The sequence below is a fragment of the Castor canadensis genome, chromosome 7 (genome assembly GCF_047511655.1).
Source record: "Castor canadensis chromosome 7, mCasCan1.hap1v2, whole genome shotgun sequence".
NCBI lineage: Eukaryota > Metazoa > Chordata > Mammalia > Rodentia > Castoridae > Castor > Castor canadensis.
The window spans coordinates 7373763-7400546 of NC_133392.1; the positions used below are offsets into that span (position 1 = coordinate 7373763).

Consider the following 26784-nt stretch of genomic DNA (forward strand, 5'->3'; position numbering starts at 1 on the left):
ACCTCTCAGAGGTGTGACCTGCACGCAGTCTGCTCCAGGACCCGGGTGTGGGATGTGTTTTCATGTGACTACAGCTCATCTTGAGCCATCACTCTGGAGCACATGGGCGTGATCCTGCCCGCTGTGCTCCTGCTGAGAGTAGGGCTGGGAAGCGACTTTATCAGTGTCATTTTCACCCTCTGCTCCCACAAAGGACATCCGCAGGGTAGCAAACCTTTCTGACACAGGACCAATGAAGATCTTGTCCCAGCTCTGCCTTTAACTTGCCAGGTGACCTTGAGTGAACTTGGATAGTGGGCCTGCTTCCCCATCCTCATGGGTCCTTGGGTTCTCTGCATGGAAGTATCCCCTGTGCACCATCAGGCAGGGACCTGTTTGGCAAGGTTGGCCACGGGTGGAACAGAGCTCTGAAGACTATGGGTTTGCCTTGCCCATGCTTGACCGAAAAGGGTGCAATTGGATTCTGAGTGGCAGAGGTTGTGGGAGAGGGACAGTGGCACAACCCAATAAGAGTAGATCCTGTCCTGCAGAGCTATTGCTACAGCAGCTTGGAAGGGCCAGGGGAGGCTGTTCTTTGTGCTTAATACAGAGATGTCACTGGGCTTGGATTGAGGCTGAAGGGGATGTGATGGGGAGAACCTGAGGTAAAAGCAATTAAGGGAAGGTGCTTGAGGGGGAATTCATTTCTCATTTCCTGGCCACTAAACTACCGGAGGTAACTAAATGATTTTCCTTGACAAAATTGTTTGAAGCATAACTGCATTTCAGGGAAGACTCTGTGTGTTATCAGAATCCTTGCTACCGCTGTTCTGCTCTCTTCTGGGTGTGGAGAGTTCCAGGAAGCCTAGGATAGGTGGGTGCATTGCCAGCCAGCCTGTCCAGTAGCTGGAAAGGCTACTCTGGCTGCTGTATGCCTTCACAGTTTACTTCACAGGAAAAGTCATTTATTATTTTTTTGAGTGGGACAAAGTTCCTAAAATTTTATGTAGATATAATGTATGTACAGTAAAACTCACCCTTTTAGCCTGCAATTCTACCTGCAAAATGAGGGAACAACTCCTTGGTTGCAAAACAGTCCCATCCCCAAGGAAAATTCCCCTGGTCTTTTCTATGGTGTCCTCCTTTCCCCCCAGCCTCTGGCTACTACTGATCAAATCATTCCTTTTTGATAGTAGAAAAGTCAGCCAAGGACGTGGAGGTTGGTGAATAGTCATGTGAGAAGCCAGGAATTTATGGGACATTTGTAATGTCTAAGGATTGCACATGCCCACAAGGAAGTTCTGGTCACAGCAAATGGTCTTGCCTGGGTGACCTCCCACCAGTGCCATCCCCGGAATGCTTGAATCGTAAGGACCTAGCTCATGCTAAACAGGTCAGATCAAAAGCTACTTACCACAGTCTGAGTCTTGTCTGCCCCATTAAACCACCTGACCTCCCAAAGGGCCCCCCATCTTAAGAGTAGACAGATCAGGACCCACACTTTCAGCTCTCAGTATATCTAAGGCCACTATCCCTGGGCTCCCTGGGGACAGCACACAACAGCTGCTTGCCACCTCTCCACACAGTGTCCCGCCAGCTCCTCTTGGAAGGTCCCAGGAACAGGTGCCTATTCCTCTGCCACGGTTGCTGGCTCCAGGTCCAGAGGGACTGCAAGTGACTGTCAGGACACTGGCTGCTTCTGCGGGTGGGGGGAGAAGTGACTTCAGAGAGATACAAATGGTAAGCTGACTGCACTGGGGTGGTTCTTGTGCTGGCTGTTTTGTGTTCCCCGGACTTGGGTGGCTGGTGGTTGGAAGGCCCTTTGAGTGTCCATTTGTTTTCTAAAGATAGAAGTCAACCAGGCCAGCTACTTTTTCTGTGGTCAAAGAGGGTGATTTGTAGAAAACCCAGAGAACTTTCATGTGGGGAAGGTCAGCTGCCTCAAGCCCCATGCAAGCTGTGGAGCATTGGATGAGCCCCCTGGAGCCCCATCCTGTGCTTTCCTCCTACCCCTGCCACTTTCTGTGTGTCAAATAGGAGGCCTCGATCCACTGTTGCAGGGGAGGTGTTTGATGAGGAGGTACCTGTGCTCCTAGTCCAGCCCAGACAAGGTGCTGGGCCAGTTGCTCTGTTGTACTTTGGGACCCAAATGTCAGTTGACTTTCTTTGCAGGTTTTAATATTTTCTTATTTCCATTCAGTTGGGGGGAACCTTACAAAATGTCTTGGAATGTTCCAAGTTTCTAACTGGAGACCACTGCATTTGTTCACTCTGACTATGGCCAGAGCTGTCCTGGCAAGGTTCCTGATCTTCCTTCCTCTTCCCCCACACTCCCATTATTCAAATGGCACCTCAGTAGAGAGAGCTTTAATAACACTGGTTGGCTGTCTCTGCTTGGCACCCATTTGCTGCCTGAAAAAAGCCTTTGATGTCTCTGAGCTCAGATCAAAAGTGACCTTGACTCGTGGCCTGAAATTAGTGTCTGTGCATCCTCTTTGGGGTGGTCAAGTGTGAACTGCTGTGCTGTAAGAGTATAAGAGACATGACACATGCTTACAGGATTGGGAAGGGGGCTTCCAGGTGTGGGCCAACTCAGGTTAGCAGCTGAAAGGTGGGCACGGGAGCATGCCTGAAAGGCTCCATTCCGGGGCCGTGACTGTTGTTGTAAGTGATATGCTAGATCCTGAGCAGAAGTTGCAAAGCTTGTGGCCACTGGTTTGCTTTGTGGCATACATTGAGGACCCTCAGCACTGCTGCCTCTGCTGCTACAGTGATTCCCTCCTCCATCCTTGGTCAGCAAAATAGAAATGCTGGAATTTATTACTGGAAAAGTTGAGTGCTGGGTTTTATATTGAACACAAGGGGAAAGCATAAGGAGCCTTCTGGAGGTGATGGATGTTTTTATGATGGTGACAAAGATTTCACAGGTGCACACATGTCCAAACCTACCAGGCCATGTATACTAACCATGCACAGCTTTCTGTATGTCAATTATACCTTAATAAACCTGCTAAAAAATAAACTTCAGGGAGAAAATTACCTTGCTGTCATGAAGAACATCAACAAATACTATTGTCCCCAATGACAAGAGCAACCCGCCCCTGGGCCTTCTCACCTGTCAGCAGCCACAGGGCCTGGTGGTGTCCTGGGCACAAGATGCTCCCAGTTGCATCTTGGGAGTTGGGTTCCCATTCTCCAAAATTGGGTGGGAAAGTCTTCCTTGGGATCCTAAAATCCCAGCTGACTTCTTGGAGGGATGGGAGTTACAGCTACCTGGCTGTGCTTATTCAGTATAAAGCTTCCAGGGTGTCTACTGGGGAGAAAAGCAAGGAAAATACTCGGGGGGGGGGGGAGAAATGATTAAATCACTGTTTGAAAGGAGTCTTTTCAGAAAGGCTCTGCCTTCACCCAAGGATGTTAGCTATACATTAAGTAATAATAATCCCTCCTATTTATAAATGAGTGCCAGGAATGTGCCCAGCAAGGGAAAAGGAAGAAATGCATCCGGTGGCCTTGAGCAGTACAGGTTGAATATCCTTTATCCGAAAAGCTTGGGACCAGAAGTGTTTCAGATCTCAGAGTGTTTCCAAATTGTAGCATATTCGTGTATATATATGAGATCTTGGAATGGGACCCAAGTCTAAGTAGAATCCATTTGTTTTATGCATACCATCTATAGATAGCCTGAAGGTAGTTTTATATCATTTTTAAATATTTATATTTAAAAAAATAATACAGGTGACGGTTTCAGGTCATGGAATTTTCTACTTGTGCTGTCACATCAACACTCACAGTTTTAGATTTTTGATTAGAGATGGTCAACCTCTAATAGAAAGAGTTAATGTGCCTCTCACAGGCTGGAGGCCAAACAACCCAGCGGGCTAAGGGCAACACAGAGGTCTTGGGTGGCTCTTTGGCTCTTTGCTGTATGTGGGAAACTCAGTGGAACTTGAATCAGAAGCCAGTTCCTTTGAACAGCTAACCAGCTGAGTAAAGAGATGCCTGTGTACAAGTTTGTTTGGCTTTCTTAAACCCATACAACCTAGTCAAGGTCACAGAGTGAAGGTGTGAGGCTTTATTGCTAATGGGCAGTTCTGGAGGCTAGAGCTGGCAGAAAATACACATTTTTGTTTATTTGGGATAGTGGTTTGCTGGTCTGTTTTTTGGTTTTGTTTTTTTTTAGCCTTTGGCTTGGAGGGATTTTCCCTTTGGTTATGGTAATTATCCTTTCCTGATATGTAAATTGATTACTGCAGCTCTTTCAAGTCTTGCCAGTTTGATTATCCACTGCCTGCTTCTGCCTCTTATTTAAACTTATTTTTAGCACAGTCCTTGAAACCTCAGTGTGAGACTGTCCATCTTCTGCTGGTTCTGACTATTAAGGTCATTGTCATCAGCCCCATCAAACAGCTCCCTCTTGCAGTCCCACACGAGACTCAGGTTGGTTTGTGATGGATCCCAGTGAAATGAGCAAACTTGACCAGAAGAACCACCTGGATCTGGAGGCTTCAGCCACACTGCCTCAGGGAGCCAGCTGGATGGAGGCTCTGTCTTGCCACTAGCCTCACCTAGGTGGCAGGAGGCCAGAGAACCTCTCATCAACCTGCCCTGTTCCCTGTTTGCCCAGTGCTTTGGGGTGCAGAGGTGTCTCCCTGGTGCAATCCCCTGGGCCTTGTCAGCATCCAACCTTCTCCCAGGCCCCATGCAACATGGATTCCGGATGTTTTGTGAGACTCACCACCATAAGAATAAAAACATTTTGGTGCTTGATTTGATTTGTTTGCTCGAAGGTTAGTACAAAAGCAGGAAGGAACAAGAATGTGTGGTGGAGGTGATTGCTCAAGGCTGCCAGGAGGTTATTTACGGATTTTTGCTGACAGTCCTTGTTTAAAGGAATTCCCAGTGCAATTTATGAAGCCTTTCCAATTTACTATCTTTCCAAGTAAGGTAAGCAAATAAATAAGTTATTCTATTTTATTACAAACACGCCAATGTAAGATTAAAAATAAGAGGAAACAGGCTCTATTTTTCCACCGAGTGTGTTTCAGGAATTTGGAAAGTATGCTGGAAAGGCTTTTTGTTTTGTTTTTGGCTCAAGCACATTGTGCATTTAAAAGATAATGTCTGACCCTTAATGTCGTGGACGCCGCTCACCATCCTTGAGAAGAGAACTGGCTGCAGCCTGGCAGGGCAGAGAGGACGATAAGGCAGGGACTGGGTGCTGCGACCTGAGCACCAGCCCATCATAGTTACCAGGGCCTTACAGACCCAGTGGAGAGCAAGGCTGAGGAGCGCCCGACTCTCTGCCTTGGGTCTGGTCACCATGCCTGTTGACCCTTGCTTTGCCCTATGTAAAAACCCTTTGATCAGAAACTTGATTTTGATCAAATCGTGGACTTTAATCTCACTCCCTTTTCTTTTTAAGGCCCTTCGCTGGCCATTGTTGTTTCAATATGTTAGCGAATTGTGATTTCAGGGGTAAGGGTGTGTAAAGACCCAGATGGGAAATTTGGATTTATTAGGTAAAAGAATAAGCAGGAACACGAGACTTTGTAATAAACAAACTGCTCCTTTCCTGGTGGTGATGTTAATATTAAAGATTTGAGCAGGGCAAAGCTTGGCGACCCAAACCCCGTTTGAAATCCCCTGGCTCTTTCAAGGTCATGAGCAACACCATCTGGAAAGCTTCCTGTTACTGTTTTGAGCAAATGTGTGTTCTGCCATTGCCCCTACATGTCCCTGGACTCTCAGAGCTGTTGGGGCAATGAATAGTCAGTGTTCTGGGTGGTGTCCTGTAACCGATGGCTGGGCTCAAGTTCATCAGGCCCTGGCGTGCAGCAAGTGCACAGTGAGGATTAAATCAATTGCGTTCTCTGCAGGAGTTTGTTTTAGAAGCAAATCAGACCTAAGTAGGGAGACTTGGAAAGTGCTAAGGGCAGAATGCTTGCTAGAATGGACTCCGTGGGCTTCGTTTCTATCTGGTCCTTCTCTGTTTGGCATGCCAAAGGGTGGACCTTCCTCCATTCAGGGCTGATGAGTCATGGGGGCCCCCCATGACTGTGCTGGGCACTGCAGTGGTGGCCGAAAAGCCTATCTGGGTCCTGCCCAAAAGGAGCTGACTACTCTTCTAGAGGGAGTGGGCAAGCCAATAAACTATAAACCAGGCAGCAGGGTGACCAGGCAGCAGGGTGGAGGTGGAGGCAGTTATTCGAGTCCTGGGATCCCACCCATATGATCTGTGATCGGGAAGGCCTCTTACAGGAGATAGGTGTTTAGCTATGGGCTGCAAGGGTGAGGGGACAGGCTACTCCCCTTTCATTGGTCCTTCTGCCCTGGCTGCCCTGCCCTTCATCCTCATCCCTGCCAGGACCTGAGAATCACCTGAGGAGCCTTGGGAAAGACCTAAGCCCAACCCCACCCTCACAGGTTGAATCAGAGGTCTAGGGGGAGACCTGCCTTGGGTAGTTCAAAAGCTCCAGGTGATTGTAATGGTTAACCAGGTGGGGAGCCACTGTCCAGCCAGCAGCCCTCAGCTGAGGCCACTCTCCCCTTTCACCTGGGGCCGGAAGGTACAGGCCCACAGAGTCTGCAAAGCCCTAACTTCCTGAACCCAGGCTGGGAGCAGAGGTAGAAGGAAACTACTGCTCAGGGAGGCCCAACTCCTCAAACACTACCTGATGGCAGGTATGCCTCCTTTGGGGCCAGGTGGGAGGGCACACTGAAGAGGGTGGCCTGACTTTCCATCAACAGGTGTCATTGCTTCAAAAAAAGGAAATTACCTTTTCAGGACAAGATGGCTGTGGGATTGGGGTGGAGGTTGGCTGCTCTCAGCCCAGCCAGGAAAGCAAGCATCTCCTGTCTTTGCGAACAAAATCTGGGAGCAGTGCAATCTTCCTTGAGTAGCCAGGAGAGAGCAGCTGTTGCCTAGGAACAGTCTGAGTGCTGGGCCCAGGCTGGGGACCTTGGGTACCTCCGGGGTAATGCTGTGTCAGAGGAGCTTCTGGGTTGGAATCCTAGCATATAAAGGCTGGGGTGGGGTGAAAGGATGTGTTCTGTGGACAGGAGGAAGGAGGGATGTGGGGAGAATAAAGGAGACTGGAGGAGTTGCCTAACGGTCTTTGGGCTTTTAGGGAAGGGAAATTAAGGTGACTTGGTCCCCCACCCGCACCCCAGGAGTACGCCTAGGTAGAGGAGAGCACATGATAAGAGTCATACTTGAACAAGAAAAGGCTCCCCTCTAGCTGGACAGAGTGGGCGGAGCACCCTGGTGCTATTCAAATATGATGCTGTTTTGCTGCTGTTTGTGAATAGAAAAGGGTTGAGAATCTGAAAATCCAGTAAGATCCTGGGTTGTTGGGTTTAATACCCCAGGGTATGTAGGGTGAGCCTTGCCCATCAGGCTGGGCTGAGGAGCTGGTAGGGTGCTGCCTGCCTTGTTTCCCATTAGAAGATCAGATTGAAGGAAGCCCCAGCCCCACTTCTGTCCTGTTGGAGCGTTCCCCTCCCTGAGCACCTGCAGAAGTGGCTCTGGGGTATTGTGGCTTTGCCTTTGTTATTGGTCTCTTGCCCTCAAGCTGGACATCTGGGAACATTGGGTTGCCAGGGAATTCCTCAGAGGGATCCCCAGTAGGTGATTGGACCAGAAGGATTGTGGTTCCTGCCAGGGGTCTCAGAGCTGGAACCATGCTATGACTGCCCCTTTTTACTAATATTCCTCACTGGGTGGCCCATACTTGTTTCCACTGATTCCCTTCTGCCAGGTTGGCCTTTGCCAGGTTGCCACAGGTAGGATTGGGCTGGATGCACTTGAGCTACTAATCTGGGTTTGAATCAGCTGTACTGCTGTGAACTCCAGCAAAAGATACTCTGAGTCTTGTCTCCCGAACTGTGAGTTGGGAGTGAGAACAGAATTACTGATGGAGTGTCTATCAGTAATGGGTCTGTTAAGAGTTGGGGCATTTGAATGTAAGAGCGATCTGGCTGCAACATCTGTCACCTCACTGATCACTAGAGTTGATTTGGCTGATCTGGCAGGCTAGGTGGTGTCCCCCATTCCTCACTGCTCCATGTGCATCCCTCCTAAAGCTTCTGGATCAATTGAAGAGGATGACCTTCCCTGATAGATGACCTTTCTTTGGTCAAGGGTATATGAGTATCTGTGCTCCCCTGCTAGAAATTCAAAACAAGCCCATAGTTGGGGCATTTAACGTGCCATTGGGGCTGCCCGGATTTTTGCGTCCTCAGTACCACATTTGGGAAATATCCTGGGCTCCAAGACATGACTTTTGGAGTGTTGGCAATTGTTCCTTCCCATCATAAGTTTTGCAAATCTTATTTGGTAGTCTTTAATTTCAAGTTTAATATCATACCTGTGAAAGTCTTCAATACCTTTATGTGCCTTTCTTTCTGGAACCAAACTTTATCACATGTGCAAAAGCAAAAATACTGCTCCAGGCTTGGAGCCATGGCCAGGGAGTACCTGCCAGACACTCATATTTCAGTTCCTCATGTTGATTCCCACACGTTGGACCCAGTAGGAATGAGGCCTCACTAAGATGGTGAACTTCTGTTTTAGGGAAAATACTAGGCTTTGGGATTCTTTCTAAAAACAACTGATGGAATTGTTCGTGTTGGTTTATTATTTCCCAGGCAAAAATGTCATTTCAAAAGACCTGTCCAGTCTTATAGTGATCTGTAGTTTGCAGTCATGTTCAAGTGTGTTGTAATTACAGTCCACAAACAAAAGCCTCTGGTTTTGGGTGGAGAAAACCAAAGCTTGGCTTAAATAACAGACACCCCTCTACAGAGGTGGCTCTGCCTGCATTCAGCAACCTGGCTGGGGCTTGAATGTGCTTCCCTGTCCCCTGGTTTTTGCGTGTCCAATTTGGTCATTGCATATGTGGGTTTACTACTATTTTGTTAAACTCTTTGCCGAGATTTAAACTTGGGTCACTTTCAGAATGATGATGGGATTGAGACAGATTGAAGGATGGATGGGCCAGGTGAACAGGGCTTGTGGAGGAGTCTGGGCCTGTGTTGGCCTCCATCCTACCGTCCCCAGGTACTTCTCACCCATCTTCACTTATGCTGATGTCCACCATGCCGTGGATCCCCTGGACAGGTGCCCGACTAGAATCCAAATGTTGTCTCTGTGTGCGCCGTACACCAGACACCTGCTATCACAACATGCCTGGCAGGATTGAGGGGTCTAGAGCTTCCCTTGATGCTCCAGCCACAGTCAAAGCAAGCCAGCCCAGGGTCAATCAAGTTCAGATAAGTGGAGCCTTAGCAGGCCATTTGAAACCAAGTCACCCATTGTGGTTTTTCTTTTCTTGTGGTATCCGTACTTGGTGAAGAGAATTCTTTTTCTGGAGCTGCCATTCAAGACTTCAGTTTGCACTATACCATTAAATTTTTTAGTGTTTGCTTGATTTGTGTTTATTGAAACTAAATTCATTAGGATGATGTGAAAATAGCGCTCAACTGTTTACCAAGTCGGATCCTTGTTTTTGATATTTTCATACATCATCTGTTCTCACTTGAATGTCGTGGAATTTAATTTGTTTAAAGTGTAATGCAGATGAAAACCCATATTTCAGTGGAATTTTTTTATTCAAGAAATTGTAAGAGGACTTGGGGATGTAACCCAAGTGGTAGAGCTCCTGCCTGACAAGTGCGAGGCCCTGAGTTCAACCCCCCCAATAATACTGCCCTCTGCCCCCCCAAAAAAGAGTTTGTAATACTACTATATACCAAAGGTGCTTGCTTTGCCATTTGAACAGGAATTGGGGTTTGGCTTAGTTATTTGGAGTTGGAGTGGCAGGAGGCAGCTGTGGGCAGCTTGACCCTGCACCAAGCGCTGATTCAGAGGCTGGCTGGAAATCCTGCTGTCCCAGGATTTGCTTGTGTGACTTGCTTGGAAGCCACAGGTCCTTATCTGTGGTTCCTCAATGTTATTGGAAGACTTTAGTGGAAGCTCTGTATTTCATTTGTTGCCAACATTTTAACATTTGTAGAATCAAGCTGACTGAGTACCATAGCTTGACAGTATTTTTTTTTCTTTTCTCTTAGTGGTTTATAAAATACTACCAGTCCACGATATGATGACGTTTTAGCCTTGATGGGCATGAATGCACTGTGCAAACTTCATAGTTTCAGTTTGGCATTTTTCAACCAAAGGACAGTTACTCGATGTTTTAACTGGTCAGTGAAAGTCTAGTTGCGAACAGACTTGTCTTTAATGCCAAGGCAGTGTGGCAATAAGGAAATTTTGTTCAATGGTTGGATAATCCAGGATGCTTTGTGCTTAGAAGAGACCTGGTTCCCTATACTTGCTTCTGAAATAAGTGTGTCCCAAGACTAAGACGGAAGGGGAGTGTGGTGGGGATGACCAGGTGTCCACCAAGTTCTGTGCTCTTTTCTGCTTTGTGGGACTTCCTGCTGGAAAACTTGTACAGCCACCACCAGCAACAGACAGAGGCCCCATGGTACTTCCTGCCGGTAGAACTTGGGTGGGAATGTGTGTCACTTCTGCAGAAGTAATTACGAAACAAGTGTTCCTTACCCAGTTTTTCTTCTCTTCACTGCCAATTGGATGTGTAAAATCCAGCAGAAAATGTCTAGTGGCTGGGGAGGTAAGGCTCCTGAGTTCCTGAGGTTATCAGAAACTCTAGCCTGTCCTTTTTGTGTGATGTAGGAAGTAACTTCTGTTGTGTGAGTTGTTACACACTTTTGGTCTGTACAGAAGATAAAGTTAGCAGAACTAAGACAATGAGTTGATTAACTTTGTAGTCCATTCATCCCACTCAGTCCTTGTCCTCTCCAGTGTCATCTGCTTCCGCTTTTCCTGCCTCTCTCATTTATTTAGGTGGCACCTTTCCCTGGTCACCTGCATCTAGTCCAAGTCCTGTAGATTCTGTTCCTCTGAAAATCTAATTATCAAAAGTCTTGGGTATAATGTTATCATAGTGACCTGCCGTGGTATGACAGCCACAAGGGTGCTCCTCCGTGATCTTCTACTTTGGAACTGAAATTGACCCAGGTGGCCATGGCTGCTGCATTCCAGATTCTGCACAGGCATCCAGCACCACACTCACAGACAGCCTGTGCTCCCAGGCTGCTCCTGGCCAGGGACAGCAGACTCAGACTCCTTCCCAGCTCCTTCCTCCCCTGGCTTCTCTGTGCAGTTTCTTGTCTTGACTTCTGTTTTTGGAGGACCTGTACTAACACGTTGTAGTTAAAAATAAAGGGGGTCCCAGGATTTCCTCCAGTTTGGGCAGGAAATCATTTCCTCCATAGAGTCGTAGTCTGCCTCCCTCTAAAATGAGGGGCCAGTGTTTGGTGATTTCCAGAATCTACCCAGAAAGGTTAAGGTTCTGCTCCTTTGTCTTGCACCACAGTGACTCTAAGAGGGCTTTTAGCATAGTGTCCTGCCACCTGAGTGGAGTAAAGAAAATGGAGTGAAGGCTGCACCGACCTCTCTGTATTTTAACTGGGGAGTCGCATGTGTTTCCTATACTTAATACTTTAAAAGCCTCTTGGGTAATATGAGAGGCTTGTAGGTACAGCCTTACAAGCCCATGTGACCAGTGTAGGGAATGCAACTTCAGATTGAGGAGTTCCACTTTTAGAGGACATTTGATGGTAACCATGTTAGAGTCACGTGGTGTTTATCAGCATGTCTCCAAATGGTCCTGTGGTAATAGTTTTGCTTTCTGGGAGTGACTGTGGCCAAAGGCTGCTGTGCCCCTTGTTGAGACATGGGGAGGGAGGGTCAGAAACCCTGTGGCTGCCCTTTGCCCAGCCCCAAAGCCTCTGAACCAGCATATTGCAGATGGCACAGCCCTGGGTTTTCATCCCTTTTGCTGTGCAGGTACTGCGTGGTTTTGGTCTTGCAGTAACACAAACAACCCTGAATGTGTCCTGGGCTGCCTGAAGTCACAGATCTGTTCATGGATAGCGTGTTGCTTTGTACTGTGCTGTTGGCAGGCTTTGGCGGGTGCTTGGTCCTCATGGGTGTTTCTGTGCTCCTCATTCTGGAAACAGGCCTTCTGTGAATTAATGAAGTAACAGATTCTCCGGCTGAGGGGGCAAGTTGTCTCTGGGAAGGTTGTCTTTCTATCATTTCAGCCTCTGGCTATGAAAGCCGGAAGGGTGGCCGTGATGTACAGTGAGCACGCCTGCACCCAGTCTGGACTCTCCCACTAACACTGGGCTCTCCAGCTCTGCCCACTGGTCCAGCATTGCGTGGGTGCATTTCAGACCTCAGCTTCACTCGGAATCCTTCAGCAAGCATATCATTACCTGAGGTCAACTTGGTTCAGGTTCTTTTTTGTGGTTTTTCCTTTGAGGTAGAACTTAGGGGCTGTGTTGGTGGGCTGGAGTAGGGATTGGCCTGGAAGTGACAGAGACAACATGAAATGCATGGTCTGCAGGGCATTAATCAATCAATCAATCAATCAGTTAGTCAATCAGTTAATCAGGTGCATACACTTGTACAGGGGGCTTCCCATCACTCTAGAAAGTTCCCTCGTCCAGGCTGTCCCCTATCCTACCTGCCTGAGTCTCCTTGAATAACTTGTTTTCCTAACATGTTTAGAGTTACCTGTTAGAATTTTATGTAATAGTGTATAAAATACATTTACATATAGTATGCACATAGTATGCCTTTTTGCCTAAAGCTTTTTCAATTAACACAATGTTTTTGAGATTTAAACACGTTTTGGCCTATGTAGGCTGCTTGTTCCTCTGTACCTCTGAGTAATTGCATCAAATGAATCCACAAAGTCTCTTGACTCATTCACCTGTTGATAGGCCTTGGGCTGTTTGCAGCTTTTGACTATTTTGAATAAAGTTGCTATGAACCATTGCTGTAGCTCTTTTTGTGGATGTTTACATCCCTATGAATGGAATTGCTGGGTTGTGGAGTAGATGTATGTTTAGTCTTATAAAGTGCTGTTGTGTCTACCAGTCACACATAGAAGTTGGAGCTAGTTTTTCTATTTTCTAAACCACTTAAATCAGAATGTAGTCTTTCTGCTTGGGTGGTACAGTGGCGTGGGAGAGTGTGGGCATGCTCCCTTCCTCTTTGGTCTTCTGCTAACAAGATGGGTACACGGTCTGTAGGTCCTCTGCCAGAGGTAGGCTATGGAGTTACCTGCTCTGGAAAATGTAACCATGCTGTCTTTATATAGAGGGTCTCTCTCTCTTCTCTCATTTTTCCTGGTTTTCAGAATGATTTTTGATTCCTGTTCCCCCACCTCCGCCTCTCCTTTCTCCTGCTGCCTCTTCCCTGCAAAATCCCTGCTTTTCTTTCCCATGAAGACCCACACAAATAAGTCAAAGAGTGAGGGTCCCCTGACCTTTGGTTCCTGTGTGATCTTGGTTCGAGTTAATATCTGTGTCCACCTTTTTTTTGGAGCTTGCTGATGACCATGTGGTAACACATGCTTTCCTAGTTTGCTTCAGAGGCAGGAGGACACTGGGTAAGTAGATGCTCTGGGTGGTGTTGCCAGAGCAGCTCCACTATGAGCTGGGTCAGGGACCCAGTCACCGCCTTGACCTTGATGCCCCTGGCCTCTCTAGGCTGTTAACTTTCAGAGGCATGTTTTATAGGGCTTCTAGACAGGCCTTGAGTGGATTCCATTTTACTCTTTTATAACCTTCCTCTTTCTAGAAAGTACTTAGGAGACTAAAAGAAAAATGATGCTATGAGGGGATAAGATGGGGGAGAGAGGACCAGAGTTGATTTTAAAAAATGCAAATAAAACAACTGCAAATTTCAAGACAGTGCTGTCAACAAAACTCTCTTAAGCAGGGCAGCTCTCTGAGCTTAGGGCAGCCGGTGCACCTTGGGCTGGTTCCAAAAAGAAATGCCTTGCCACGGGGCACTGTTTAGAGGGATGGAGATGCTTTCGAAGTGCTCTGCATAGACGTGATCTTAACAGATGCCAGGCTTGTTTCCCACAGCCGCTCCTTGTGCTTGGAACTACCAGAGAAAGCAGCACAATGGTGAGAGACGCTTTGGGGAGGCCATCCTGTGAGGGGTGCTTTTAGGAGTGTCACTTGATTTGAGATAAGATTTAAAACACTCTGAGGACAAGTTCAGTTGATGCAGCTCCATTCTCCTAAAAGTCTAGCTATCTCAGCTGCCGCTGTCTGGGAGCTAAAACCTACAGCCCTGCCCAGTATCACAAGAAAGGCAGTACCAAGCTATCAGTTGCCTGGAATAAAGGTCAAAATTGAGCCCTGGAAGAAGAAATACTGTTTCTGTTCAATGTGTGTCACCTCTGCACCGTTGTAAGGTAGAAGCATCCCAAGTTGAAGACCTCTGTGCGTGAGTTTGCACATGTGTTCATGTGCTATGTGGTGTACACCGCGGGTAGGCAATTAGAGTCACCTGACAGCAGAGCGCAACTGAAGACAGAGGAGGAGAGGATCACTTCTGCAAGGCCTGGGCAGGGCGGTAGGAGCAAGCACGGGCTGGTCTCCATGCACTGCTTTCAGATTGATGGGTCTTTGCCCTGCTGTGTATTTTGGTTCATCTGTGGCTTTCTGTCTGCATCCTGATTAGCCACACCAGCCTGTGAGATCTGGCCTCATGGACAGTGTTTTTTGGCTTTCCCATCTGTGCCAGGGAGCAGAGTTTGCCATCCAAGGAAGGGAATTTGCCCAAATAAGAGAAGGCTTTCCTTTCTTCTTTTTCTAAACTCTGGATTTCTTTCAGGCCTCCATGACCTTTGAGAATCAGGTTTGGTTAAATTTCCTGACTGCCTATTTTTAAATGGAATTAGATCTTGAATAAGGGAATCCTGGTGCCTTGGAGGTGACTCCTCTCCTGTGCCGGTGGGCAGTTAGCTCCAGTTGTGAGTGGCTGAGTGACTTGCCTGTTGTTACCCAGCACCTGCAGACAAGATTTCCTAATTTCAGAGTCCCCGGCTTTGTTGGAAATAACCCCATGTAGCCACTTCTCAGGCCGCCACTTGCACTGCAGCCTGCATGGTGTAGACTGGAGGTGTGCAGAGTGAAGTCCAGCACACTCCACCTCCCTGACCCCAGAACAGCTGCCCCTTCCCGGGTGGAAGGTGTCTGCTTGGGTTTGGGGCTGGATTGGGCTGTAGCCTTTGCTTGGTTCTGTAGACACTGCCCTGAGGCTTAGTATCAACCTTCAACATCGGATGGGGGAGCTGACTTGTCCACACTTAACTCCATCGGTGTGGGTGAAATGCCAAGACATGGACAGTGGCCGGAGCCCAGGCTGTGGCTCCTTCTCTTAGACCAGACTCTGCTGGCTGAAGACTTTTCAGATGGTGCTCCCTATGTCCCAGGGACAGCAGCTGGAAAGCGTTCACATCCTATCTCTGTCTTGACTCACTTTTGAATACGAAATGTGGGACATGCTTGCCTCCTATGCTTAACTGAGGTGAAGTCATTTGGTCTCTTTTTTTCCCTGAGCACTTACTCTGGGCCCCATGCTGGGGAGGGAGCAGTGAAGTTCACTTGGCTGAAGTTCTAGGAGAATGTCACTGCGTTTGCTGCGGATACAAAGAAGCTCTCATGCACCTTCTTATTAGAGCATTAGAGCATGCACTTCTGTTCAGAGCTCCCCAAACACAAGATTTGCTCTCCTTAGGTTGAGAAGAGGAGGCATGCTGGACGGTGAGGCTTATCTGCCTCTCTGAGCGTTTTAGAAGAAAGATATATCTGTGCTCTGGGTTTAAATATAGCTCGGTGTTTGCTTCTGAGATGGCGAATAAGCAATTGAATATGTAGGTCATTGACTTATGAGAATGTGAGTTTGGAGTTTTCTTGCATCTGATTAACACTGTCTTAGAATTGGGCCGTTGATGCTATGCCAAAATTGGGTTACACAGGGTTCAGTCAGCCATCTGGGAGGGAAACTGGTAGAATCAGCAGAAAATACCTTTGCCCCCTTAAGGTGTTAGGAGCAGGACTTGGTGTTGAGTCCTGTGGTTGCAGCCAGAGCAGATGAGCTGACCTAGAGCGCCACTGTCCTAGGGGGAGAAGCGCCTGAGCCTGTGCTGCACTTGCTTCTGAGCTAGTCCCCCGGGAGGGAGTAGGGGAAAGGGCGCTGCTTAAATCGGGGTAAATGCCAGCCGTGTAGTTTAATACATTCTTGATTCAGAACTCACTGTTTGGAATTGCATATTTAAAAGGAAACTGCCATCCCTTTTTAAAGGTATGTGACATTTAACAGATCTGTAGTAGAAGATTGGTTTGACAGCTTCAAATTATATTTGAAAGAGTTTTTCTTTCAAAAAAGAAAATGATTACTTCTATTTTAAATGTCATCACAAAGACATAAACATGTTTAATCAAATTATATATTTAATTTATGTAGAATGTAATTTTTATTCGTGTGGAAGATTCGCTGGTTATTTTATTTATTTATTTTTTTCCCTATCAGCTTGGAAGCTGAGCAGTGTTGGTGGCTTGAAAGTGGTCTGGTTCTTGCCGCAAATGGTCATTTAGGGTTTGTAGAATCTGAAAAATAGTATTATTATTGAACTGTTTTCCATTCGTACAGGGCATGAAGCCTTTCGGGGAGGGAGGTGCTTCTTTATTGTTGCTGGGAGATAGTAAGGCTACACCCTGGTTGGATGAATTGGAGGATGTGTAAGCCTGGAGACAGTAAAGGCAGAAACAGCGAGGGTGCTTCTGTAGTTTTCTTCTGTCAGATTCTCTGACTGGGGGGGTTACTGAGAGTGCTGGCAGCAGTGTGCCAGCTCCCCTTAAACGGCAGGCAACAGAGGACCTGGGAGGCAGACACTGTGCCACACCACAGAAGACCTTTCGCCTGAGACGAAAGGCTGATGTGCAGTGTGAGGCGTCAGCCAGGTCCCCCAGCTGCTGGAGAGGCAGGGCCAGAGTTGTGGGTCTGCTCTCGACACGTGGCTCCCCGGACCCTGGCAATCAGCTAGGACACTCCAGCTCCAGAATTTTCTTTAAGCAAGCTGGCCAGCTCCGAGTACAACTGTGTGTGCCAGCCGAGATGGCGGTGGCCTGTTCTAGCCTGCTGCCTATAGTGTCTGTTCAGGCTGGGTCAGGAGTCCTGGAGTTTCTTCAGTGGCCCACTGGTCCAGCAAGGAGCTGCCCCAGGGCTGGTTTTCTCCCTCTCCAGGCTCCTCTGCAGAGAAGGCGCCCTCTGTTGGGGTGGGGCCTGGGGAGCCCTGGACGGCTGGCAGCAGCAGGGAGACTGCAGGCCAGCCATACCTGCCTGTCCCCGAGAAAGCACTGACATCGCAGTGTCTTTGCCAGCACTGGTGGGAGAAGGTCAGGGTTCAGGAGCTGTGAGTTCTCTGGACCCAGGAGCCAGAGGGCAGCAACCCCAGTCCAACAGTGTTAACAGGACGCTGTCACATGGCTCCTTGTAAGTACTCATCTGTCAGAGAAAGGAATTGCTAGTGACTTACTGGTTACCACATGGTAAACTGCACAAACAAACTGAGAACACAGGACAAACCTACTTGTTATTTCCTGAAGTTAAAGTTCCTGATTTGAAGTAAACATAGATTCACATACAGCAGGTATAAGAGAGAGCTGAGATCACAGGTAGCCTTTTCTTCCCTCCTGACTGTAACATCCACAGAACTGTGGTAACTGTAACAGCCTGGAAACTGGCATTGATGTGTTCAGATTTCTCCAGAGTAACGTGTGCACGGGTGTGGGGGAGTACTTAGTTACACAGTATTAGCCCATGTGTAGGGGCCTATGTGCACCACCCCAAGAGTCACCCTGTTGTCATTTTGTAGCCACACCTCTTACAGGTGGCTAGGGTAGCCCCTACTGCACATGTATATATGGGGCCAACTGGTTCCTAAGCCACAGCTCCAAGAAGCTTCTGGACTTAGCTTGTCTGCCCCCTTCCCAGTCCTGAGCCTGGCGACCACTAGTGTGTTCTCCATCTCTTAATTATGTCATTTAAGAATGTGTTACAGGGATGGGGGTGAGGCTCAAGCAGTAGCATGACTGCCTAGCAAGCGGGAAGCCCCAAGACCCTTGCTTCCTTGGTGTCCAGGGGAATGGGACATTTCTGTAGCCCCAGTGTACCTTGTTCCATCTCTTAGCAGATGTCTATGGAGTGATGTTTGGAGTAGCTGTGCATTATGGTGCTTTGGTTGGTTTTGGACCCAGCAGAAGAGGCCCCTTCCTTTACCCATGAGTTCTGTTCCTCTGTGCTGTGTTTCTGTACAGTGCACGTTGATGGGAAAGTGTACAGAAGTCAAACTTTGGCTAAAGGATTCTTCGATTTCAAGGTCATCTTACTAACACCCACGTTCTGAGAACAAGGGGTGCAGACTAACGCACCAGGCAAGTCGAGGCTGTCAGAGAGGTTCTTTAGGCAGAAGTCCTGCACACCTACATGGCTTCGGTAGGCCATAGTGAGAACTGTAAAATTGCAGGTTCTGGGAATCCAATTTCATAGTGAGTGCTTGAGCTATCATTCTCCTTTTGGTTTTTTGAGACAAGGGTCTTGCCCTGTTGCCCAAGGCCGGTCTTGAACTCCTAAGATCTTCCTGCCTTAGCACTCCCGAGTGCTGTTGTCTGTACTCTCAAAACTAGTGAAATGCAGCTGACTAATTGTGGGCCAGTCCGTTCAGGACTCCTGGTGTTAGACACCCGATGCACGTGAATCAATACGTAACATTTATGTGCACTCTGTGCTCTGCAGGCTTTTTTTTTGGCTTTCCACCATGAGATCAGCTCTGCTGCTGAGTGTAGCTAGGGCTGTTTTCTCTTTTGGGAGGTGGTCCATGGCAGGACCACTAAGTCACCTTGGTGCCTGAGATGCTTTCACGGGGCTGGATGGGCCTCTCACTCTCTTCTCAGATCCCTCAGAGTAGGAGGCTGCAGTTCTCTCTCGGGGACCTTCACACTTTGCTTGGGTATGAAGGAGTCACTGTCTGTAGTTTTTGGGCAGTGGAGGGGTGTGGTTATTCCTCTGTGATGTATTGCTGACAGCTTGTCAGGTGGGCAGTGGAAAAGACCAAGTCCAGAGTGGTTTTCCTTGTTGCTAATGGAAACCTGGGCCTTTGTTTTCCCATTTCTGTGGCATGCCTCTGCACTGTGATTCATTTTGTTGCTTCCAGAAGAAATATATTTTAGATCCACAAATTTACCTTCAGTCATATCTTTGGGGTCTTCTGTGAAGTTGATAATTTGCAGTTTTTAAGTATGCTGGTGTCTGCAGCACACCTGGCCTTAAATGTTTTTTTAAAAAGTATAATCTCTGAGAAGTTAGGGGCAGAAGTGGCTGCCTTGGAGGGCAGTTGTGGTCTTCATTCTCAGTTCATCTCCCCAGAACCTCAAGAGTTGGGCTCTAAATTTAATTAGAAATAAAATGGAACCCAATTTCCTTCAGGGCGTTTGTGCCAGGCTCTTGATTCTTAAGTTCCCTTCACTGTGACAGTAAAACATTTGTGAAATGATACAGCAAACACTTGGGCTTCCAATGTGCCAGGCTCTGTGCTGAGCACCTTACGTGCATTGCATCTGATCCCCACCCTAGCCCCACCAGGGGGCACACGATGGCCTTTCTATGGGGAGGAAGAGAAAGCTGAGGGCAGACCTAATCATGGGGTCACCCACAGCCTAATGCTGGTGCTCTTAGCCACGAGTGAGACAAGTCTCCAACTTGTCCAAGGAAAAATATTGAATTTTCAGGGAGCTGTGCATCTAAACCAGTTACAGAACAGGCAGCACTTGAGACTGTGAAGGCATGTGGTGAGGTCATGGTGGTTGGTACCAGGCTGTGTACAAGAAGCACAGTCTGAGGGTTCGATACATAGCCACATTCATTTAACCCATCTTCACATTCCCAGTCAATATCCACATGTAGCTCATTGATCAATAGTGTTGAAATTAAAGCTGTTCACCCTTGTAGAGTTGACCATTGCATTCTCAAGTCACTATTTCTTTGAATGCTAATTTTTTTTTCTTTTTTTGGTGGGACTGGGGCTTGACTCAAGGCTTCACACTTGCAAAGCAGGTGTTCTACCACTTGAACCAGGCTTCCAGCCCCCGAATGCTGCTTTCTGTCCATTCTTCTACAGTTTAAATCATAACCCAAGAGCTTGGCTAGAAAAATCCAGGTTGCCGAAGTCCCCAGGATCTCTGCTGTGCCTGTCCTCGACCCAGGTGGGGGGTGACTGGGGAAAATGGTTCCTTATCAGTGGGCCAAGGGGTCCCCTAGAGTCTCTCACCCCTCCCCCCACTTTCTCTCAGGTTGATTGGCCATGGAAATTATGACTTCTGTACTGAGATTCCCAAGGGGAACTTCATTTTGTAGTAGATTGAGCTTGTGAGGGTGAAGGACACTTCACCTCCTTCAAAACCTGCCTTGGTATTTCAGGGACTCGCATCTTAAGCGGGGCCACTTGGCTGGAAGGCAGGGCAGAGGTGGCCTGGACAACACCTCGCCCTCTGCATCGGCCTCAGCCTTGTCAGTCCTGACCTCAGAACCATTTTCTAGATTGCAAGAAAGCATGCTCTTTGTAGAAAAATACAGAGAAGTGTGAAGAAAATTAAAATAAATAATTGTTATGTTACATATTTTAAAAATCCTCTTTTAGCATGGAGAAATAGCACTGGATATATATTTTCGGTCTCATGCATATATGTATATATTAAAAAATGAAATTCACTGAAGAATATTTTTAAATACAAGATTTGAATATGTTTTGTATTTCATTTTCCATTTGACCTATAGATATTTTGGAATACTTACAATCTATTTAAACTAGTATATGGTAAAGGAATATATGGCCTTGGTATAGCATACCTGTATACCTCCACAACCAACCTACTCCTTCCCTTCCTAGGTGGTTTTGTATTTTTCTGTAATTTGTGACCTCTTACTACTTGTTCCCCAGGGGTAGAATGGAGCAGGGGTGGAATATCAAGTTTCAGAGTTCCCAGCACTCTGCAGGCTGGGAGGGGTCTGCCTTGTGGCCTCTTCAGAGCACTGAACACCCTCCTTTTTTGTTAACCTGTCTTTTGTGGAAGCGTGTTGGTGTACAGGCTCCATCTAACCATGGTGCTGGTTTGTGCAGTTTTGCTGATTCTTAATGTCCAGAAACCCTGGTGCTAACCTCCCAGCCCAGTCTGCTCCTCTTGTCCCTTGTTGGACTGGGTGTCCCTGGGTTCCTGGTCGGAAAGGGCTCAGAAAGCACCTCAGAGCCTCCAGTCAGGATGCCCAGCTGATTAGTAGTCACCACTAGCTAGACCCCAGGCTCACCTTCTATACCTATTTCTTTAAGCAGGTTAGGCTGGTAGCTTTCTGGCTTAGTTACTGTTTGGAACTATGAAAGGCCAGAGATGAGACACCTTCAGGCATCTCTGTTGGGATATGATTGGAAGGTGGTCTGACAAGTTTGGTTTGGGCCAGGCTTCCCCTTAAAGTACTGCACTGATTTGGAGAAAGTCCTGGCCTCTGGCAAGCACCCCTCCACTGTCCTGGAGTCTTCCAGCAGAAGATGGTCTCTCCATGGGCCCCAGTGCCCCCACTTACTACAGACTCAGGTCCAGCAGTGCCTGGGAGCCCTGATCAGATAACTCCCAGCCGCTTTCCTGGCCAGCTGAGTAGTTTTGGATGTGGGAACACAGCTTGAGTTCACAAAATGACGTCGCTGTGGGCTGCTGTTTATAGGTTCACTTTTTTTCCCCTTTCAAAACTTGGCCACCACCAGCCCTGATGGGCAGCGCCCATTTCTCAGTTTGCTTTATGTGTTCCTTCTCCAGTCACAGCCACACCCTCCCAGCTGCCCCTCCAGGTTCCCACATTCTCAGGATGGGTTTCCCAAGCTTCAGAAGCCACACTAAGGCTCTGCTAGTCCTTGGCTCTCTGGCAGTGGACTCGCAAGGCTAGGGCTGGGGGCATGGCTTAAGTGGTAGAGCACTGCGTGAGGCCCTGAGTTCAAACCCCAGTACCGCCAAAAGGAAAAAAAAATTCAAAGCTGAAAGAGGGAGCTGAGGAATGGACACATTAATTGGTTACATCTGAGACAACATGAGGACGGTATCTATTTTGTTTTCCTTATGAAAGTGGCAGAGTTCCAAGACTTGCCGTTCAGTTTTCCACTGGCTGTCTTTGGATGTGAGGATAAGAATTCTCAAATCTTGGCTGTTGAGTCTTTCCACATTCTTAAAACCTAAAGGCAGCTGAACGCATTTAATATTACTAAACTTCCATGAACAGTTCTTCACAAAGCCCTTGTATGTCAAGTTTCTGCCCGGAGGACATTTTCTTCTCGAAGTTGAAACTCGTGGACCTTGGGAGTCTAATGAAGTGTTGACTGGGTCTTGAAGCCCCATTGGCAGTCTGGGGACACAGAGAGAATTAGCTTTCAGGGTTGATCCCCGCCCCCAAGAAAGGATAATTGTTTCCAAGTTAATTGATAACAGTTTATTTATCATGATGCAGTGGTCAGTGGTATTGAGCTCTGGGAGGAGTGAGCCAGCTCCTGTGTGAAAGCGACGGTGTCCCTCTTCCCACCATGTTAGCGTCCTGTCTTATCTTATGTGTGACAGCAGACACTGTCATTTTTACTATTTTTCTCATGGGAACAACCAAACCAGAATTCCACACTGCTTCATGCCTAGTGGGTCTGGCTTCCTGGGATAGGCCATCCTTAAAGGCTGAGCAGGGTTTTGCCATCCTGGTGGCAGCCGATGTCCTGGTTAGAGGGCATATGGCCATGTGGCCCAGCATGTCAAGCACGGTGGCAGACATTGACAGGAGGGAAGAGGCTGCACCCTTGGCAGCTTGACCACTGCACCCCATCTGTTCTAAGGTGGCCCGCCACACTGCAGCAGCCCTGAGTGTGTGCCTCCCTTCCTCCTCCTTACTGGGCTGGTGGTAGCACCCATGCCATCCACACCTACTTACCATGCATGAAATTAATATTTGGCAGGTTGTCTGCGTGTCTGTATGTCTGTTTCTGTGTCTGGCCAGAGGGACTTCCTGCAAACACAAGCAGCCCAGCTTTAGGGGCTGGGCATTTGGCCTTTTCATGAACCGCTGTGGCTTGGCCATCATCTTTCGGGGAGTTGGAAGGGAGAACCTGTTATGGGTATGTGGGGAGTCCCTTGCCACCCACTTCCCACACCCTCCTCTCAGGGACCCAAGAAACAGCCATATATGTCCCCATTGTGGTTCCATCGCTGATGGTCTCTTGCCTTTGACAATGTGACACAGTGACGTAGGGCTGTGGTGAGTGTCAGGCTAGCAGGCGAACAGCTGGCATTGGGATCTCGGGGATGTGTCCAAGTGCCACAGTTAGGCCAAGGCAAACCTCTACAGAGCTGTGGCTCCAGCTCTGTGAGTCTCCCTTGCAGCAGCCCTGCAGACAGGGCAGGCCTCCATTTGGCTAGCCAGGGCTCTGAGTGGCAGAGGGAATGCTATGAAAACCCTGTCCCTGCTGCTGTTGTCCCAACCTCGGGAGCCATGCTTCTGGAACCCCCCAGGCCAATTGTGTGCATGGTGACCACCACACTGCCCAGCTGTGCAGCGAGGCGTGTGGAAAGATGCCCGCCCCGGGCTGGATCGGGGTGCTGGCACTGTGTTTCCGTGGTTTGAGGAGCAGTGGGACAGAGACTGAGTACTACACTAGTCCTGGGGTCCTACTGAGTTCAAGGGACTAGTCCCTGCTCGCCCCTTTGTCTCAGGCCTAGCAAAATTCTTGCACAGCAAGTCACAACTGAAGACACAAGGCAGTTGGAGGTAACAGTGGATTGTGCCTCTGCTCCAGAGAAGAGAGAACCTCTGAGGAAGCCTGGGTTTTGATGGTGCTGCAGGGTGTGGACACCTGTTGTTTAGCTAATGTACCCTTTTCTTGGGCTGAAAGTACAGAATTCTGGATCGCTCTTTACCCAATCCCCTTTATTTTTCTGAGGATAGCCTTACTACCTTGGATGAAGATGAGTCCTCTCTCCCTTCTTGAGGAAAGAAATGGGTTTGAGGTGCCAGGCTCAGTGACCCCAGCAGTGGATTCTATGCAGATTCCCCCCATTTATCTTACTCTTGGGCAGGGTTGGGCAGAGTTGTGCTGATTTCTTAGAAAGTGCTCAGCCTGGAGTCAGCTCCTGTGTCTGATGGCTACTAGAATTTACACGTTTACAGAGTACTTGCTGTGTGCAGGCCTTGGCCAACCCTCCCATGGATCATGCCTTTGAGGGCGCTGCTTATCTGCTGCAGGCAGATGATGTCACCTCCTGATTTATCTCAGGGCACTGCACTGTGGGGCAGCCAGCTAGCTTTCCTTGTGCCTCCTGAGTCTTTACCTGTAAACTTGTCATTGCTTGAGGGATGATTTGGTGAACCTCCTGTCTGGTTTAGTGTAAGAAGTGAATGTTCCCTAGTGTGTCTTGGTTGTTCTTTTTCTTTTCTTTTTGACTGCACTGGGGTTTGAACTTAGGGTCTTGTACTTGCTAGTCAGGCACTCTGCCATTGGAGCCATGCCTCCAGCCCCCTGGGGTCTCTTGGAATCTGGAGGAACCTAATGAGAAGAAGGCTTTTTGCAGAGAGACATGAGAAAGCCAAGGTAGGTGTCACTCAGGGATCTCTCTGAGGCTTGGGCCCTTGCTTCTGAAGTAGCCTCTTTAAAAAGGTATAGTGTGATGATAAAAGCGAGAGCACGCAAGGGAGGGGTGAGGATAGGTAAGACACCTAAAAAACTAGCTAGCATTTGTTGCCCTTAACGCAGAGAAACTAAAGCAGATACCTTAAAGCAACTGAGGCCAATAGGAAAAGGGGAACAGGTACTAGAGAAAAGGTTAGATCAAAAAAGAATTAACCTAGAAGGTAACACCCACGCACAGGAAATCAATGTGAGTCAACTCCCTGTATAGCTATCCTTATCTCAACCAGCAAAAACCCTTGTTCCTTCCTATTATTGCTTATACTCTCTCTACAACAAAATTAGAAATAAGGGCAAAATAGTTTCTGCTGGGTATTGAGGGGGGGGAGAGGGAGGGGGTGGAGTGTGTGGTAAGGGAGGGGGTGGGGGCAGGGGGGAGAAATGAACCAAGCCTTGTATGCACATATGAATAATAAAAGAAAAATGAAAAAAATAAAATAAATAAAAATAAAAACTTAATCCATAAAAAAAAAAAAGGTATTGTGTGTGTGTGTGTGTGTGTGTGTGTGTGTGTGTGTGTGTGTGTATATGTATATAATTAGGATTGAGCTCTGTTCTTGATTCACACTTGCTAGGCAGGCACTACTGTTTGACCACATCTCCAGCCCCATTTTACATCCAGTTTTGTGTTGTTTTTGGTACAAGGTCTCCCCTGTGTAGCCCAGGCTGGCCTAGAGCTCCTGATCCTCTTCCCTCAGCCTCTCTAGTTTTGGGATTACAGGTGTGCACTACCATACCCAGCTCCACAGTAGCTTTTTAAAGATTACCCTCCCTCTGGAGGGGCCAGTGAGAGGGAAGATAAGAAGGTATGGGGAGATGAATATGACCAAATTAATATATACGTGTATAAAAATGTTACAATGAATCCCATCATTTTGTACAATTAAAGAAAAGACCTTTTCCCCTCCAAATAATTACCCAAGCCAAGCTATGCTTGGCTGTGCTTCCTGTCCAGTATAACCCAACCATCCAGAAAGGAGGCAGGAGGGGCTCCACCCCAAAGCAGTGGGTGAGGAAGCCCTGTCACTCACACAGGACAGCCTAAGCACCCCAAGTGCTGGTTAGGGGTGGCAGGCGGAGCTTTAGTTAGGGAGAGTTAGTGCAGGTAAGTGGGCACTTTGTTAGGTGATGGTCACAGCAAGTGAGGTGCCTCTGCCTGCCTTTCCTCTCTCTGTAGTCAGATGGGGGTGGGGGAGAGATCTGCTTCTAATGCAGAGCACAGGAGGAGCTTTTTCCAAAGGTGCTCAAGTTGACCTGAGGACAAGTTCTCCTGGCCTGAGCCAGGGCAGAGCCTCTCAGGCCCCATTCAAGACCTGCTTAGGGCTCAGTGCAGGCTCTTAGCACATTTCACAAGGTTCCAATCTCAAACTGTTTCAGAAAAGTGCATGTATTCCTTGTATACCTGGAGTATAGTTTTATCATCCAGATTTAGTAAAAGAACAAGTCAAATAGCTGGGTGCTGGGGTGCGTACCTGCCATCCCAGCTGTGCAGGAGGCTGAGAGCTGAGGTTGAGATGGGGCTGAGGATTATGGTTTCTGGTCAGCCCTGAGGGGGGTGGGTTCATAAGACCCCTTCTCAACAGAAAAAGCTGGATGTGACACCTGTTGTCTCAGCATTGCCGGGAAAGTTAAAATAGGAGGGGTAAGGTCCAGGCTAGCCTAAGCAAAAACCAAAACTCTATCTGAAAAATAACCAGAGAATAAGGACTAGAGACGTGGCTCAAGTGGTAGAGCACCTGCCTCCTGGTGACAAGCTGTGAGTTCAAATCCCAGAGCTATAACCTACCTCCTGCCAGTATTAGAAGAAAGGGAAAATCCAAGTGGAGGAACCCTTCTAGCCAGTGGGTCCTGAACTGCAACTTTCCTATCTGTGGAAGGCTGAGGATCAGTGGCTCTCAGCCTGGCTGTCCTACCATCCTGGGATGGTATGCCTGCTGGCACCCCTCCCTTGTCTGCTAAACAAGGGATGTTTAGTAGATTGGCATTAAAAGGATGGCTAATGACAGGACAGACAAACAGCCAAGTGAACTTGGAGATGTCATACTTCTGACCAACATTTACTTGTACCTGCTCAGCCCCGAGGTTCTGCATTGGGAACTGAGGTTGTCTTAATCAGCTCAGTCATTTCCACGCGTGATTGTATGCTCCT

General features: G+C 47.9%; 1 protein-coding gene across 10 annotated transcripts in view; it reads left to right on the forward strand.

The window, feature by feature from the left end:
- Ctbp2 (C-terminal binding protein 2) overlaps positions 1-26784 on the forward strand; it is a 148410-nt gene that overhangs the window by 18214 nt on the left and 103412 nt on the right. The window contains exon 1 of one of the 10 annotated variants that reach the window (XM_074078108.1): positions 13100-13118. The exons of 8 other annotated variants lie outside the window; for them this stretch is intronic. The gene's annotated coding sequence lies outside the window, so the exon portion shown is untranslated. Of the gene's footprint in view, positions 1-13099; positions 13119-13645; positions 16178-26784 lie in introns of those variants that run through there. One more of the 10 variants, XM_020157870.2, reaches the window with a different exon arrangement.